Source organism: Bombina bombina, chromosome 3 (assembly GCF_027579735.1).
Source record: "Bombina bombina isolate aBomBom1 chromosome 3, aBomBom1.pri, whole genome shotgun sequence".
Lineage (NCBI taxonomy): Eukaryota > Metazoa > Chordata > Amphibia > Anura > Bombinatoridae > Bombina > Bombina bombina.
In genome coordinates this window covers 1,274,666,816-1,274,681,099 of record NC_069501.1, presented here as the reverse complement: position 1 = coordinate 1,274,681,099, position 14,284 = coordinate 1,274,666,816, and positions in this window count along the sequence as shown.

Genomic DNA, 14,284 nt, shown 5'->3' with positions numbered 1-14,284 from the left:
GCCCCTTTGTAGTCATCTGGTGACATCACAGTCCTTTTCAGGGAGTTGACAAGGTAAACAAAGGCCAGCATAGCCCCTTTGGAGCCCTCTGACAAGGTGACATAGTGCATCAGAGTCCTTTCAGGGAGTTGACAAGGTAAACAAAGGCCAGCATAGCCCCTTTGGAGCCATCTGACAAGGGGACATAGTGCATCACAGTCCTTTCAGGGAGTTGACAAGGGTAAACAAAGGCCAGCATAGCTCCTTTGAAGTCATCTGACAAGGTGACATAGTGCATCACAGTCCTTTCAGGGAGGGAGTTGACACGGGTAAACAAAGGCCAGCATAGCCCCTTTGGAGCCATCTGACAAGGTGACATAGTGCATCACAGTCCTTTCAGGGAGTTGACAAGGGTGAACAATGGCCAACATAGCTCCTTTGGAGACATCTGACAAGGTGACATAGTGCATCACAGTCCTTTCAGTGAGTTGACAAGGGTGAACAATGGCCAACATAGCCCCTTTGGAGCCATCTGACAAGGTGACATAGTGCATCACAGTCCTTTCAGGGAGTTGACAAGGGTGAACAAAGGCCAGCATAGCCCCTTTGGAGCCATCTGACAAGGTGACATAGTGCATCACAGTCCTTTCAGGGAGTTGACAAAGGTAAACAATGGCCAACATAGCTCCTTAGTAGAAATCTGACAAGGTGAAATAGTGCAACAGACACAACAATAAAAATAAAAAAAAACAATAGCCAATGGGCAACAAATATAACATTATGTGGATGGAGGAGTTATTCGTGCTACCTCGGGTCATCTACAGATCCTCCACTTACTGGGGCATCATCCTCACCTTCCTCGGCCTGAGGTTCTGCATCTGCTGCTTAATCACCTTATATTGACACGGCTCATCCGTATGAATGCAACACATCAAGCCGCAGATGCAGAAGCTCAGGCCGAGGAAGGTGAGGATGATGCCCCAGTAAGTGGAGTCCCTGAAAGGACTGTGATGGCTCCATAGAGTTATTTTAGACACATGCCCTTTGACTTTGGAGACTCCACCAACTGGATAATATGGGAGTGTGTAATATGATCAAATATAAATGGCCACTCCACATAGCCTTTGAAAAAAGGTAATCACTGATTACCATATAGAATAAGATGATTGCCTTTGCAATCTTAAATATAATTATTTTAAGCGTAAATCAATTACTATTCAGAATATATACACGTAGATACTACCGTTCATATTAACTATTAAGAATAGAATGGTGTCTATCAGACAATACTTTTACAGAGTATGTTTTGTGAATATATCATTAGAATAACATAAATTTATGTCATCCTAATATTAATAGACACATTCAGAATTGAACTTTTTAGGTTAGAGGAATATTAAAGGGACATGAAACCCAACATGTTTCTTTGATGATTCAGATAGAGAATACAATTTCAAACAACATTCCAATTTACTTCTATTATCTAATTTGCTTCATACTTTAGATATCCTTTGTCAAAGAAATAGCAATGCACATGGGTGAGCCAATCACACGAGGCATCCATGTGTGGCCACCAATCAGCAGCTACTGAGCCTATCTAGATATGTTTTTCAACAAAGGCTATCAAGAGAATGAAGAAAATTAGATAAAAGTAGTAAATTAGAAAGTTGTTTAAAATTGTATGCTGTTTCTAAATCATGAAACCAAAAATTTGGGTTTCATGTACCTTTAAGGTTTGTCTGAGTGAAATGGACAGTCTACACATAAATCATTTTCAAATACCTTTACATATCATACATAATGAAATTAAGTCTAAGTGTACATAAAACATAATCATGTTGAAATTCATTGAAGTGGCTGAGAAGCTCAGAACAATGATGACATAATGAGATGGTCTGCATCTAGACACTCAGATGAATATCAGTGACTGTCTGTACAATCATAAGATGATTATTGGGGGCGGAGCCAACTTCCAAGGGAACCAGACGTGCATGAGTGGAGCTCCAGGCTCCAATAAGACTTAAACCTTCTTTATTTACCCTTTGGATTAAAATTTTCACCTTACAAAGAGATTCTTTGATATTCACTAATCAAAAGACCTAATAAACGTTCAAGTGGATATCCCTGGCTGTCGGAGTCCCTTGGAGTTATGGCCGACATGGAGGCCCTACACAGATAGGTGGAGGATGTGGCGCAGCTCTTACATGAACACTTTGCCAAAATGGAGACAACGCTATTTGAGAGCTGTGCTGAAAGTAATGGTCCTACACATGTTGTCCCTATCCCACCTAATACTGACACTATCTTGGATCAGAGTAATGGCACTGAAACGCTAACCTCCGGGACTTTGTGTTGCCTGTTTGACTCTTTGCAGCATGGAGAATTGCCCAATTGCCGCTATGGAAGTCAAGCCAACTGTGCAGCATACATAATAGCATGGGTGGAGGAAGGCGACTACCCTGACAAGTACCCTGAACCGGAGCTAACCGGCGAGACACCAGACTTCTGCGTCGTCCGTCTCTGCCCCCACACTTACCTGCAGCTGCGGGGCGCACGGTATTTACAGCCTGCGGCCATGACAGGAGGGCTCTTCCTTTGCTACGAGAAGTCGGTGCAAGAATGATTGGATATACCCATAGCGGTGCGACTACAGGATATGTTATGAGAGGTAGCCCTACAGAGTATTCAAGATGTATTCCTTCCAGCCCTTTAGGCCACTGTTATGATATCTCTAGGGCCCCAGAGTTGAAAGTTCCTGCTCCGGTGTCCTTTTCACAGAAGTACAAGGGCGAGATGAAGAGAGCCCAGCCGCTGTTTATACTCTCCCTTGGGCTTCAGAGTGATGGTACAGCACCTTCGCTTAGCAGAATAAGATTTCTAAGTCCTAGAACTGACTCGGTGGCTGACAACACAGCATCACTTGTCTGGCAGTGGAACTCTGTTATACTTTGCTCTGCTTCCCGGTCTGGGATTGGGTGACTGAGTTGATTATTTTAAACTCATCTAAAAGGTCCCTTTTTATGTATTCTATATGACCCACTAATGCTAATGATGACACTAACGTTTGATATGTTATAGTGGGAACTTACAGCTTCTTTTAGACTCCATAGACACTACCTCTTTATAATTCTTCCCTTGGGTCTAAGAGTTGGTAAAACCACACGGACATTAAAATTCCTGTGAGTCAGCGAGAACCCTCAGCTCCTGGAATAGGTTAATGCTCCAGGCTATCAATGAAGCCTTATAAAATGTACCTTTTTATTGAAGCAAGCTATCTGTGCACACCTGAGATTTGTCCATAAAAGGGACACCCGCCTATAACTTAAGATTTAACTGTTAGATACATATGAAGCGTACTCTGTTTCATACATGTTGTTTTTCTTTTCTATTTGTTTCATGTTGTGCTAATATATATTTCACCATAGTGACCTACACGTATTCACTAGAGGAATCTAATAGCAGAATGTTCATGTTACAGCTAATGGACTTCCAATGTTTATATACTATTTGTTAAATGGTTAGTTTATGGTTTCGTGGGGTTGGTTTTGTTTTATATGTAGCATTATTGTTACCTAAGGTCACTTGAAACGCAGACTATATGACATGATCCTCATAGAATCAACAAACGCCATGCTGAATTCAACTATGTGTTTAATATATCCCGATGTTAGTATATATCCCTTATAGCCCTGTCAGTCCTAATTAGTCCATTCTAATTCATATTCTATAGCTGACGGTTGGCCCTACACACTTCCTATTCAGACAATTTGCTCTTATATAAAGCCTGTATAGGTATGCACCTGAGGTCTATTAGTTCAAACTTGCCTCTTCATTGAGAAATATGTGTGATATTTTTAGTCTCAGTTAGCTTACTTTCCTGCTATCTCTTAGCTGAGCTTTCGATATATCTAAAAATGTATGTATTCATAATACTACTGTGGCTTACTAGACTGCCCTCCTTAACATTTATGAACCCCCATATTCCTCACTTATCTACCTATGATATCCAATGTATTGTATGGGGTTCCCGTATCTTCTTATCAAAATAGGTTTTGCTATGCCGTCCGCGGCCGAGGCGGCGCGGCTCAGACTTCAATAGGGAGCCCCTATACTAAAGTAATTACCACTACCATTGGGTGCAGTTAGAATAGTTAATCACCCATTTTGCGCTGAGGACTTCTTAAATTTGAGCTTGGATCCAATCTTAATGTAATACACATGTCATGTCACTTAAGTGGGCTGGACCCACACTGTTCCTCTAACTTATGGTCCCCCTATACATAAAACCCTGTATAAACCATGTGTAAACAAAAGACTCAGACCTTAAAATTTTAACAGGCCAGTCTGGGAAGAAAGGAAAGATTAGTGCGAAGCCAACCCTTTTATACCATTCCTCTCTATTATTCCCTTAGTAACCCATAGGCTCTTGACAGTAATACTGAAGTTCATCTCACTTTTGAGTTATTGTATTATAAGATATCTTGTCTCTATATCACACTCTAAATAACCACCTCCTCCCCCCCCCCAACCCAACATAATGTGCCTCCAATATGTGGAGGATTACCTAAGTGGTTTATCTTCTCTATACCGCATTCATAACTATGAAAATTCTCACCTTAAAAGTCCAGAACCAGATGGCTCAAGAGTCCTTTAACCTAATATCCTCTCTTTTAACTTTATTCATATTGAGAGCCACAAACTACTATCTGCCTATTACGCTATTATGGACTAGGTACTTAACTACATTATAAAACCCTATAAAACCGAGGTTTATTAAGGAGATCCAAAAGGGGTTTCCTCTGTTTACTTTAATGCTTTCTACTAGTTAGGATGGTCCAAGAGTGGCCTATGGTGTCATGAAGCAGGTTTCTAATTGATTGGCATCCCATATGCACAATGTCTGCATGGTTTGTAAATTGTTGTCTTTATGTTTCTTTTAAGTTTCTGTTGCCATTCCTCTAATAATGAAGCCTTACCGTATGTGCCATGTGGTGCAAGATTTTATTTTACATTTGATGTATGCCTTTAAATATACCTCAATAAAAATATATTTAATAAAATAAAATAAAAAAAAACATAATTTATGTAAGAACTTACCTGATAAATTAATTTCTTTCCTATTAGCAAGAGTCCATGAGCTAGTGACGTATGGGATATACATTCCTACCAGGAGGGGCAAAGTTTCCCAAACCTTAAAATGCCTATAAATACACCCCTCACCACACCCACAATTCAGTTTAACGAATAGCCAAGAAGTGGGGTGATAAGAAAGGAGCGAAAGCATCAAAAAATAAGGAATTGGAATAATTGTGCTTTATACAAAAAAATCATAACCACCACAAAAAAGGGTGGGCCTCATGGACTCTTTCTAATATGAAAGAAATGAATTTATCAGGTAAGTTCTTACATAAATTATGTTTTCTTTCATGTAATTAGCAAGAGTCCATGAGCTAGTGACGTATGGGATAGCAGATACCCAAGATGTGGAACTTCCACGCAAGAGTCACTAGAGAGGGAGGGATAAAATAAAGACAGCCAATTCCGCTGAAAAATTAATCCACTACCCAAATCAAAAAAGTTTCAATTTTTATAATGAAAAAAACTGAAATTATAAGCAGAAGAATCAAACTGAAACAGCTGTCTGAAGTACTTTTCTACCAAAACTGCTTCTAAAGAAGAGAAAACATCAAAATGGTAGAACATAGTAAAAGTATGCAAAGAAGACCAAGTCATTGCTTTGCAAATCTGATCAACAGAAGCTTCATTCTTAAAAAGCCCAGGAAGTAGAAACTTACCTAGTAGAATGAGCCATAATCCTCTGAGGCGGGAATCCACCCGACTCCAAATAAGCATGATGAATCAAAAGTTTAAGCAAGATGCCAAATAAATGGCAGAAGCCTTTTGACCTTCCTAAAACCAGAAAAGATAAAAAATAGTCTAGAAGTCTATCTGAAATCTGAATAGCTTCAACATAGAATTTCAAAAACTCTTACCATATCCAAAGAAAGTAAGAATCTCACCAAAGAAGTCTTAGGAAAACAATAATTCCTCCCTAATGTTGTTAGAATTTACAACTTTAGGTAAGAATTGAAATGAGGACAGCAAAAACCACCTTATCCTGATGAAAAAAATCAGAAAAACATAATTTATGCAAGAACTTACCTGATAAATTCATTTCTTTCATATTAGCAAGAGTCCATGAGCTAGTGATGTATGGGATATACATTCCTACCAGGAGGGGCAAAGTTTCCCAAACCTCAAAATGCCTATAAATACACCCCTCACCACACCCACAAATCAGTTTAACGAATAGCCAAGAAGTGGGGTGATAAGAAAAAAGTGCGAAAGCATAAAAAATAAGGAATTGGAATAATTGTGCTTTATACAAAAAAATCATAACCACCACAAAAAGGGTGGGCCTCATGGACTCTTGCTAATATGAAAGAAATGAATTTATCAGGTAAGTTCTTACATAAATTATGTTTTCTTTCATGTAATTAGCAAGAGTCCATGAGCTAGTGACGTATGGGATAATAAATACCCAAGATGTGGAACTTCCACGCAAGAGTCACTAGGGAGGGAGGGATAAAATAAAGACAGCCAATTCCGCTGAAAAATAATCCACATCCCAAAATAAAGTTTAAATCTTATAATGAAAAAAACTGAAATTATAAGCAGAAGAATCAAACTGAAACAGCTGCCTGAAGTACTTTTCTACCAAAAACTGCTTCAGAAGAAGAAAACACATCAAAATGGTAGAATTTAGTAAAAGTATGCAAAGAAGACCAAGTTGCTGCTTTGCAAATCTGATCAACCGAAGCTTCATTCCTAAACGCCCAGGAAGTAGAAACTGACCTAGTAGAATGAGCTGTAATCCTTTGAGGCAGAGTTTTACCCGACTCGACATAAGCATGATGAATCAAAGACTTTAACCAAGACGCCAAAGAAATGGCAGAGGCCTTCTGACCTTTCCTGGAACCAGAAAAGATAACAAATAGACTAGAAGTCTTTCGGAAATCTTTAGTAGCTTCAACATAATATTTCAAAGCTCTAACTACATCCAAAGAATGTAACGATCTTTCCTTAGAATTCTTAGGATTAGGACACAATGAAGGAACCACAATTTCTCTACTAATGTTGTTAGAATTCACAACTTTAGGTAAAAATTTAAATGAAGTCCGCAACACCGCCTTATCCTGATGAAAAATCAGAAAAGGAGATTCACAAGAAAGAGCATATAACTCAGAAACTCTTCTAGCAGAAGAGATGGCCAAAAGGAACAAAACTTTCCAAGAAAGTAATTTAATATCCAGAGAATGCATAGGTTCAAACGGAGGAGCTTGTAAAGCCCCCAGAACCAAATTCAAACTCCAAGGAGGAGAGATTGACTTAATGACAGGTTTTATACGAACCAAAGCCTGTACAAAACAATGAATATCAGGAAGATTAGCAATCTTTCTGTGAAACAGCACAGAAAGAGCAGAAATTTGTCCTTTCAAGGAACTTGCAGACAAACCTTTATCCAGACCATCCTGAAGAAACTGTAAAATTCTAGGAATTCTAAAAGAATGCCAGGAAAATTGATGAGAAGAACACCAAGAAATGTAAGTCTTCCAGACTCGATAATATATCTTCCTAGACACAGATTTACGAGCCTGTAACATAGTATTAATTACGGAGTAAGAGAAACCTCTATGACTGAGAATCAAGCGTTCAATCTCCATACCTTCAAATTTAATGATTTGAGATCCTGATGAAAAAAAGGACCTTGAGATAGAAGGTCTGGTCTTAACGGAAGAGTCCAAGGTTGGCAAGTAGCCATCCGAACAAGATCCGCATACCAAAACCTGTGAGACCATGCTGGAGCCACCAGCAGAACAAACGAACGTTCTTTTAGAATCTTGGAGATCACTCTTGGAAGAAGAACTAGAGGCGGAAAGATATAGGCAGGATGATACTTCCAAGGAAGTGACAATGCATCCACTGCCTCCGCCTGAGGATCCCTGGATCTGGACATATACCTGGGAAGTTTCTTGTTTAGATGAGAGGCCATCAAATCTATTTCTGGAAGTCCCCAGATTTGAACAATCTGAAGAAATACCTCTGGGTGAAGAGACCATTCGCCCGGATGTAACGTCTGGCGACTGAGATAATCCGCTTCCCAATTGTCTATACCTGGGATGTGAACCGCAGAAATTAGTCAGGAGCTGGATTCCGCCCATGGAAGTATCCGAGATACTTCTTTCATAGCCAGAGGACTGTGAGTCCCCCCTTGATGATTGACATATGCCACGGTTGTGACATTGTCTGTCTGAAAACAAATGAACGATTCTCTCTTCAGAAGAGGCCACGACTGAAGAGCTCTGAAAATCGCACGGAGTTCCAAAATGTTGATTGGTAATCTCGCCTCCTGAGATTCCCAAACCCCCTGTGCTGTCAGAGACCCCCAAACAGCTCCCCAACCTGTCAGACTCGCATCTGTTGAGATCACAGTCCAGGTTGGAAGAACAAAAGAAGCCCCTTGAACTAAACGATGGTGATCTGTCCACCACGTCAGAGAGTGTCATACAATCGGATTTAAAGATATTAACTGTGATATCTTTGTATAATCCCTGCACCACTGGTTCAGCATACAAAGCTGAAGAGATCGCATGTGAAAACGAGCAAAAGGGATCGCGTCCGATGCAGCAGTCATAAGACCTAGAATTTCCATGCATAAGGCTACCGAAGGGAATGATTGAGACTGAAGGTTTCGACAAGCTGAAACCAATTTCCGACGTCTCTTGTCCGTCAGAGACAAAGTCATGGACACTGAATCTATTTGGAAACCTAAAAAGGTTACCCTTGTCTGAGGAATTAATGAACTCTTTGGTAAATTGATCCTCCAACCATGTTCTTGAAGAAACGACACAAGTCGATTCGTATGAAATTCTGCTAAATGTGAAGACTGAGCAAGTACCAAGATATCGTCCAAATAAGGAAATACCACAATACCCTGTTCTCTGATTACAGATAGAAGGGCACCGAGAACCTTTGAAAAAATCCTTGGAGCTGTTGCTAGGCCGAACGGCAGAGCCACAAACTGGTAATGCTTGTCTAGAAAAGAGAATCTCAGAAACTGATAGTGATCTGCATGAATCGGAATATGTTGATATGCATCTTGTAAATCTATTGTGGACATATAATGCCCTTGCTGAACAAAAGGCAGAATAGTCCTTATAGTTACCATTTTGAATGTTGGTATCCTTACATAACGATTCAATATTTTTAAATCCAGAACTGGTCTGAAGGAATTCTCCTTCTTTGGTACAATGAATAGATTTGAGTAAAACCCCAAACCCTGTTCCAGAACTGGAACTGGCACAATTACTCCAGCCAACTCTAGATCTGAAACACATTTCAGAAATGCTTGAGCCTTCACTGGATTTATTGGAATGCGAGAAAGAAAAAATCTTCTTGCAGGAGGCCTTACCTTGAAACCTATTCTGTACCCTTGTGAAACAATGTTCTGAATCCAAAGACTGTGAATCGAATTGATCCAAATTTCTTTGAAAAATCGTAATCTGCCCCCTACCAGCTGTGCTGGAATGAGGGCCGCACCTTCATGTGGACTTGGGAGCTGGCTTTGGCTTTCTGAAAGACTTGGATTTATTCCAGACTGGAGATGGTTTCCAAACAGAAACCGTTCCTTTAGGGGAAGGATCAGGCTTCTGTTCCTTATTCTGACGAAAGGAACGAAAACGATTAGCAGCCCTATATTTACCTTTAGATTTTTTATCCTGAGGTAAAAAAGTTCCTTTCCCCCCAGTAACAGTTGAAATAATAGAATCCAACTGGGAACCAAACAATTTATTACCTTGGAAAGAAAGGGAAAGCAAAGTTGACTTAGAAGTCATATCTGCATTCCAAGTTTTAAGCCATAAAGCTCTTCTAGCTAAAATAGCTAAAGACATATACCTGACATCAACTCTAATGATATCAAAGATGGCATCACAAATAAAGTTATTAGCATGTTGAAGAAGTTTAACAATGCTATGAGTATTATGATCTGACACTTGTTGTGCCAAAGCCTCCAACCAAAAAGTGGAAGCTGCTGCAACATCAGCCAAAGAAATAGCAGGCCTAAGAAGATTACCTGAACATAAATAAGCTTTCCTTAGAAAGGATTCAATTTTCCTATCTAAAGGATCCTTAAAGGAAGTACTATCTGCCGTAGGAATAGTAGTACGTCTAGCGAGAGTAGAGATAGCCCCATCAACTTTAGGGATTTTGTCACAAAACTCTAATCTGTCAGATGGCACAGGATACAATTTCTTAAACCTTTTAGAAGGAGTAAATTAATTACCCAGATTATTCCATTCCCTAGAAATTACTTCAGCAATAGCATCAGGGACAGGAAAAACTTCCGGAATAACTAAAGGAGGTTTAAAAACCGAATTTAAGCGCTTAGTAGATTTAGTATCAAGAGGACTAGATTCCTCCATTTCTAATGCGATTAAAACTTCTTTAAGTAAAGAACGAATAAATTCCATTTTAAATAAATATGAAGATTTATCAGTGTCAATATCTGAGACAGAATCCTCTGAACCAGAAAAATCATCATCAGAAACAGACAAATCAGAATGATGATGTTCATTTAAAAATTCATCTGAAAAATGTAAAGTAAACAAAATCTCTTATATTAACAGGAACATCCTGAGTATTAGATGTTGATGGAACAGCAACAGGTAATGGAATATAAGAAAGAATTCAGTCTAGGACTGAAAAGAAGTGTACTTACATAGCACTCAACAACCGATTTGTATGTATTGTGGAGAATACTAGCATGAATATGAAAAGTGTGAATGTCTGGTTCAAATTAATAAAACTTAACCTTTATTTTTAAGATATTAAAAACAAATATAACACTAATATGACCCTAATAATTAAAAACACAGTCGCGGTGTCAGGGTTGTGGGCAGGAAACACAGTGGTACAGGTATGGACACTACACCAAATAATTAAACAGTGAGTGGTCGCAGGACCAAACACTATAAGGCTATGTATAAAGGATAATCTCCTAAGGTAGGATAAGGTTTAAGCAGTATAATGGGTAATCTGCTGTATTAAGCAATTACAAAATGATGTCAGAAGGATCTGTCATACAGCAGCCACACAATATAATTAGAATGTAAGATAAACCAATTTATTCAGGCGGATATATAACTTCCCAGTAAATTGATCAGAGGACTTCTTTTATGTGCTTGTGAGATGTTGGTTAATACCACCATGTACCATAGACGCACAAACACTTGGAACGTAATCACTGGATTTATAGAATTTGATTTATTGTTGCACAATTTTACTCTCACTGGAGTGGTAATCAGTGTGTTTCACTTATGTAAATGTGGAGTATTTATTTATATCTTTATTTATCTTAGATACCCCGTTACTTATAGCATAGTCATAGATTAGATTTGTATATTGTTTGCACAATTTGAATCCACAGGAGAAGTAATCCAATTATTATCCCAAGTACCTTTTCTTCTATTGAAAATTAAATATGGATTGTAATGTAGGGGTAACCCCCTAGTGGGTGTCAGAATACAACGCCCTCCACATTATCTGTTATCAACAGGTTATACTTAGGAGAGTGGTAAAGTATTAGCATGAAGTAATCGTATTATCAGTAATTATTGGGGTGTAAAAAATACCCCTGATTATATATACCAATACTATTGTGGGTTTTTATATAGTTACCCCTTGCTGGGGAAGTAATCAGAAGGTAAGTCTGACTAACAATATGTGATGTAGCTGGAATCCCCAAATTTAATATATAACTATAATACACAGTAGCTTGCTCGTTCTAGTATGTCACCATTAGCCTTCAATTGTAATTATCTTATACTTGGGAGAGTCATATATGTGCTCTCAATGAAATCGCTTAGGATATTGGTTCAGAAAAAACAAAATACTGTTCGGTTGGTATTACCTTATATAGTGTATACAGAGCTTAAATACTATCAGTGTATTAGCTCATAGTGTTAGCCTGATTATTGTTATAGCTTATAGTGTTAGCCTTATTATTATTCTATATGTGGTGTAGTAAAAATCAAAGTATTACCCTGTGCTGCCTAGGTATTAAACCGGGGGTACTCAATGGTCACCATTTGAAAAAAGGACCTTTGAAAAAGCCTCCGGCGAAACATGTTAGGGGGAGCGGAGATGTAATGTCCCGCTCCGGTTGTGTTTAGTTGTTTTAACCTGCAGTAACGGGTGTTTGGGCTATTTAATTTAAAAACTTTTATTTGATTTAAAACTATAAAATTTAATTTAACCTGGTGGTTCTCTAGAATAATCTGAATTCAATAGATATTTTCAATGGCGGTAATATGCCAGGACATTTAGTCACCTAGTAAACGGTGACCATTGAGTACCCACGGTTTAATACCTAGGCAGCACAGGGTAATACTTTGATTTTTACTACACCACATATAGAATAATAATAAGGCTAACACTATAAGCTATAACAATAATCAGGCTAACACTATGAGCTAATACACTGATAGTATTTAAGCTCTGTATACACTATGGCTTAGATTTGGAGTTTGGCGGTAGAAGGGCTGTTAACGCTCCGCGGGTTTTTTTCTGGCCGCACCATAAATTTAACTCTGGTATCGAGAGTTCAAACAAATGCTGCGTTAGGCTCCAAAAAACATAATTTATGTAAGAACTTACCTGATAAATTCATTTCTTTCATATTAGCAAGAGTCCATGAGCTAGTGACGTATGGGATATACATTCCTACCAGGAGGGGCAAAGTTTCCCAAACCTTAAAATGCCTATAAATACACCCCTCACCACACCCACAATTCAGTTTAACGAATAGCCAAGAAGTGGGGTGATAAGAAAAAAGTGCGAAAGCATATAAAATAAGGAATTGGAATAATTGTGCTTTATACAAAAAAATCATAACCACCACAAAAAAGGGCGGGCCTCATGGACTCTTGCTAATATGAAAGAAATGAATTTATCAGGTAAGTTCTTACATAAATTATGTTTTCTTTCATGTAATTAGCAAGAGTCCATGAGCTAGTGACGTATGGGATAATGACTACCCAAGATGTGGATCTTTCCACACAAGAGTCACTAGAGAGGGAGGGATAAAATAAAGACAGCCAATTCCTGCTGAAAATAATCCACACCCAAAATAAAGTTTAATGAAAAACATAAGCAGAAGATTCAAACTGAAACCGCTGCCTGAAGTACTTTTCTACCAAAAACTGCTTCAGAAGAAGAAAATACATCAAAATGGTAGAATTTGGTAAAAGTATGCAAAGAGGACCAAGTTGCCACTTTGCAAACCATGATCAACCGAAGCTTCATTCCTAAACGCCCAGGAAGTAGAACTGACCTAGTAGAATGAGCTGTAATCCTCTGAGGCGGAGTTTTACCCGACTCAACATAGGCAAGATGAATTAAAGATTTCAACCAAGATGCCAAAGAAATGGCAGAAGTTTTCTGGCCTTTCTAGAACCGGAAAAGATAACAAATAAACTAGAAGTCTTTCGAAAAGACTTAGTAGCTTCAACATAATATTTCAAAGCTCTAACAACATCCAAAGAATGCAACGATTTCTCCTTAGAATTCTTAGGATTAGGACATAATGAAGGAACCACAATGTCTCTACCAATGTAGATGGAATTCACAACTTAGGAAAAAATTCAGAAGAAGTTCGCAACACCGCCTTATCCTGATGAAAAATCAGAAAAGGAGACTCACAAGAAAAAGCAGATAATTCAGAAACTCTTCTGGCAGAAGAGATGGCCAAAAGGAACAAAACTTTCCAAGAAAGTAATTTAATGTCCAATGAATGCATAGGTTCAAATGGAGGAGCTTGAAGAGCCCCCAAAACCAAAATCAAACTCCAAAGAGGAGAAATTGACTTAATGACAGGCTTTATACGAACCAAAGCTTGTACAAAACAATGAATATCAGGAAGAATAGCAATCTTTCTGTGAAAAAGAACAGAAGGAGCAGAGATTTGTCCTTTCAAGGAACTTGCGGACAAACCCTTATCTAAACCATCCTGAAGAAACTGTAATATTCTCGGTATTCTAAAAGAATGCCAAGAAAAATGATGAGAAAGACACCAAGAAATATAAGTCTTCCAGACTCTATAATATATCTCTCTGGATACAGATTTACGAGCCTGAAACATAGTATTAATCACAGAGTCAGAGGAACCTCTTGACCAAGAATCAAGCGTTCAATCTCCATACCTTAAAATTTAAGGATTTCAGATCCTGATGGAAAAAAGGACCTT